Below are 4,638 nucleotides of genomic sequence, written 5' to 3'. Positions count from 1 at the left end.
TTTTCACTAGCTGCACCAGCGTCTTCAAGATCTGAAACTCTGTCTTCACTTTCACTCAAACAGTTTTGCAAACTTGTGATTGAGATTTTAAGTTCCTCTATATTGCTTTGACTCTCTTTCATGTGATCCATTTCTTTCCTGTATTGCTCATTCAAGGAACCTGTCATTTTTCTAATCTTCTCTATTTTTTTTATCAATGTCTTCTTTAGAAGCAGTTATTAATTCTTTTACTGCAGTTTTTTTTCAGATTGGGTTTCCTCCCTATGTTTCCGTATTTGATTCTTTACTTCAGACGCTATGAATTCAGATAATTCTTTTTTTATTCTAGAAAATAATTCCACTCTAAGTTCCTCTATAACTTTCTGCTGTTGGTTATTTCCTTTCTATGCTATTAATTCATACATTTGAACTGAGCTAGTGTCCTCTGCACTTGTTCTGTGTGGGCACTGGGTTTCCTCCATATGTTTCTGCATTTGATTCTTTACTGCAGATGCTATTAATTGAGGGATTTCTTTTTTCATTTCCAATCTGAGTTCCTCTATGCCTTTCTGCAGTTGTTTCTTTATTTCAGAAGCCATTGATTCATTGCTTTCAGCTGTGTGATTCCCACTTTGTTCTGTGTTAGTGTCTGCTTCACTTGTTATTGATGGGCTTGGGGTCTGACATTGCATTTTGCTCCTTCTTGTTGTCATTTTGTATAGCACTGTCTTCTGACCTTTCTTGTAGAACTTTCATGGAGTTATAACTTTAGCCTACTGAAGTTCAGGTGCAGATCTACAAAGTTTGGATTTATCTAGCTGTACCTGGCTTGAGTCTGGCTGCTGTGCTCAGCTCTTTCCTGCTGCTGCCCTTGGGAGTGAACCTGTTGTGCCCCTCTGGCAAGATGTTCTGCTCCTGGACTAGCAGGTTGGTTCTGTCCCCTACTCTCTCTGCAGGGACTGCAGCTGCAGTTTCACTCCAGGCCTGTATGCCAGGCCTGAGATTAATCTGAAGGGGACAAGTTGGTGTAGCGGGGAGATGAAGCTCTCCCACACTCACCAGGCCTGGGTGAGCGCTGGATCGAGGGGGTGCCAAGATTGTGACAGAAGTTCTCACTCACTGGGTGGTAGTGGGGGGGACTGCAGAGTGGTGATAGGGCTCCCAAAGGGGTGGAAGAGGGTCTCACCCACTGCACCTGGGCTTGGACCAGACAGCTCCTGCTGGCTCAGGGTAGCCAGAAGCTCTCCCACACACTCCATAAAGTATTTTTGAATACTTTTCATTTGTACTTTTATGTCTCAAAACAGAACTCTGTGAAAATTTCAAGTACAACAATAGTTAAAATGTGTTAACCATTTCCCTTCATAACTTATGGAGGTTGTATAAGAGTCAAAGCCTAGAGTGTCAAATCAGTCTCTGGCATAGAGAGTTGCCTCCCATTACAAGCCAGGTCAATCTGAGAAAGTTACATCTGGCACATTCCGCCTTTGAAAAGATAGTCTACTTCCATGACAGTTAACAGCTTGAATCAATTGTGTGAACAATCTGTTTAGAAAATTAAAAGCAAATGGGCAATGTGCACCACAGTTCAAAGCCTTCAATGCTGGCCAAGTATGAAGATCCCAGTTTCACAATGCACACCTGGAGAACTTACTTGATGATTTTCACTGTAGACTTACAAAAAAGCAGGTGCAGCACAGCTCAGTACAACAGAACACAGCTGATATACTTTGCCAGGAGGTGCGCCTGCCTCAGTGAGGAGGGAGCTACATGATCTGGCTGTTGGTGTAAAGAAGTCTGGCCTTGCACACGGGCCACTGAACAGAGGTGAGTATTCTCGAACCCACTAGGCAAGAACACCTTCTGAATCTGGCTTTGGGGAGGCTTCTTCAAGCTTTTAGAGCAGAAATGCCAGTGTGTTTCTTCCTCACTCCACGGTACAAGTCAGGGCACCTGGTTGTGCTCAACCAAGAAACCTGGACGTATGACACGAACCTTAGGTAACTTGTGCTGCACCTCTGAGAGGATTTGGAATTTAAGGAGGACAATAAAGTGTCCGTAGTGAATCCTCTTAAATATCTCAGGGCCAAATTAGGTGTTTCATTACTCACAGCCAGGTAAAACCAGGTCTTGAACAGTTTTTAGTCTACGTATGGCCACAAAATAAGGGGATTGACTAGAGTTGATCAGAAGGACCATTCGCCATGATTTACTCCCTAAAAAGGTTCCAGACAAAATTTGCAAAGTTTAAGAATTTAAAGAGGTTTCAGAAGCATCTGTTGATCGGTGCCTTGGGATTCATAACTATTAGTAATGAGAAATCAGGGCACCTAACAGAAAATCCGTAGCAAATATTTGCTACCGATGAATTTACTTAGAAGAAAAATTTTATTTTATTTTTTAGTTTAGATATCATCAGTTTATTATAAAGAGACATGGAAAGTATGTACACAATGAAAGACAGCAGAACCTCAGTAGAATGGGCAGCACTGTGTGACACCATTTCAACAGTGATTTATTTCACTCTACATATTTTCCAAGAATGTCACCATCTCTAAATAAGAAATAATCCTTGTTCTCTAGAACTACTTCAGTGCCTCCATATTCTGGAAGAACTTTATGTCCAACTTTCACACTAACTGGTGGTATCTCTCCACCCTTTCCCTTAGAGCTGGATCCCACAGCTAGCACAGTTGCCTGCAGCTCTTTGCCTTGGGATTTTTCTGGAAGCATAATGCTTTCTTTGGTAACAGTTTCTGCTGCACTCCTTTCAACCAATACACTATCAAACAGTGGGAGAAACTTCCAAAATGCCTGTCCTGCCATGGCTCCTACCCTCCAGCTCACTCTGCTACCATGCCACCTCCTCAGAAGAAAAATTTTAAAATAACTATGTAAAGGTGTCACTAAACATGAAAGTTACAAAATTAACTTGGATCCTTTATTTAGACTCAAAGGAAACTACCTTGGTTTGTAAATATATATATGAAAGTTAGTTTATTTAAACACCTTTGAATCAGGCAAAGCCCTTGTAATTTGATATAACAGCCTCAAGGTTTAAAGCAACCCTTTGGATCTAGAAGTCATCAATATTAGTTTGAAATTCACTCACCTAAATTTTGAAACAGCCAATGTCATAATAATCAAAGAATGCGGAGTTATTTTTTAGAATTACAGTTTAATAAGATATACTTAACCACATGCTGTCATTACCTTGATAGTAAATATCATTGGCTGAAACAGAACAAAAGCCAATACTGGGATAACTGGGGAAGTTTGACGCTGTTCTATTAATTCCATAAATGTGGATATGTAGGTATAGAGAACCATGGTGTTTTATTTTATTGTATTTTTTTTTTTTTTGGCCAGCTGAGCCCACCCTGAGGGTGAGGCTGGCAGAGGATTGAGGGCAGGTAGGTGGCGGATCCTCTGATCTGAGACAGGGAGGATGACACTACGGACTTTTGCTGGGGGCGGAGTTTGAGGGGCAGATTCAGGGACACACAACAAGCCCGTTGGAGGCTCCCTGTGTATGTGGAAAGGTAAAAGGAAGTTGTATCCAGGGCTGGAGTGGGGAAGAAGGAGGAAGTGGTCATTGGTAGGTACGCTATTGTTTTGGGGATTCAGCTGTGTTGAATTGGGGCTATGATAATTTAGCAGTCTGTACTTGTGCTCGAACCTATCATTATGTGTCAGGTCCCAGGTTCAAGACCCAGCAGCAAAAAAATTAAAAAAAATAAATGAAGACATTCCTACTTAGCAATTCTATGCTGTTGGGAGCTGCTCAAGCTGAAATTGATCATATGTGGTTGGGAAGGATGAGGCTTCATTACCTAAAGCAGTCAGGCTACCTCAGTCTTGAGAAAAACATCCTGCCTAGGAAACATTGTGACTTTCAACTTTGTAAAGGCATAAGTAAAGGCCCTTACTATTGTTTGGGAGCTTTTTCTATCTGGCTTGGTCCACCACCTAACCTCAGCTATTATCTTTTGTCTTTATTTTCCTTCTTTCTTTCTTTTTCTTTTCTTTTTTTCTTTTTTCCTTTTTCTGTATTTAGGACAGGGTCTACAGGATTTATAGGGTCTCACTACATAGATCGGACTCGTAGTGATTTTCCTGTTTTCAGCCTCCCAAGCGCTGGGATTACAGGCAGGTTCCACCATGCCCAGTCTCAATCACTGTCTCAGTGTGCCCTGGGGGCCGGGCTGGCACAGCATGACAGGGATCAAACCCCGGCTACTCTCTGCCTAAGCAGGTACTTTCATCCGTTACACTATCAGGCCAGTCCACCTGTCTTTAATTTCTGGATCCTCTCCCTGTTTTCTCCTGGGGATTACCAAGAGACCAACAGATCCATGTATGTGGAGTCTGGAACAGGGACCCCAGTAAGGAGATATTGTTAAGTGGGAAGACATTCCTAACAATTTTGCCAGCAACAGTGTTGGGGAATGGATTGATTGGTCATGAGTCAGCATTGGAGTGTTATATTGGCAGTTATCAGGTGAAAAACATGAGGCATGGAGGTCTACTGACTATAATATGATGTAATGTAATATAATATAGCTTAAAGAAAGAAATAAGTTCAATCCCCGGTTCTGAGAAAAAAAAATTGTAAAATAGGGCTGGTGAGATGGCTCAGTGGTCTAAAGCACCTACTTA

At 41.7% G+C, this 4,638-nt stretch overlaps 1 pseudogene; it reads right to left on the bottom strand.

The window, feature by feature from the left end:
* Positions 1-2,499: 2,499 nt before the first annotated feature.
* LOC101590735 lies at positions 2,500-2,805 on the bottom strand (annotated as a pseudogene).
* Between the last annotated feature and the right edge of the window lie 1,833 nt (positions 2,806-4,638).

Source organism: Octodon degus, unplaced genomic scaffold (genome assembly GCF_000260255.1).
Source record: "Octodon degus isolate 3935 unplaced genomic scaffold, OctDeg1.0 scaffold01180, whole genome shotgun sequence".
NCBI lineage: Eukaryota > Metazoa > Chordata > Mammalia > Rodentia > Octodontidae > Octodon > Octodon degus.
Note: the sequence above shows the minus strand (reverse complement) of the source record. Positions and strands in the feature narration are given on the sequence as shown.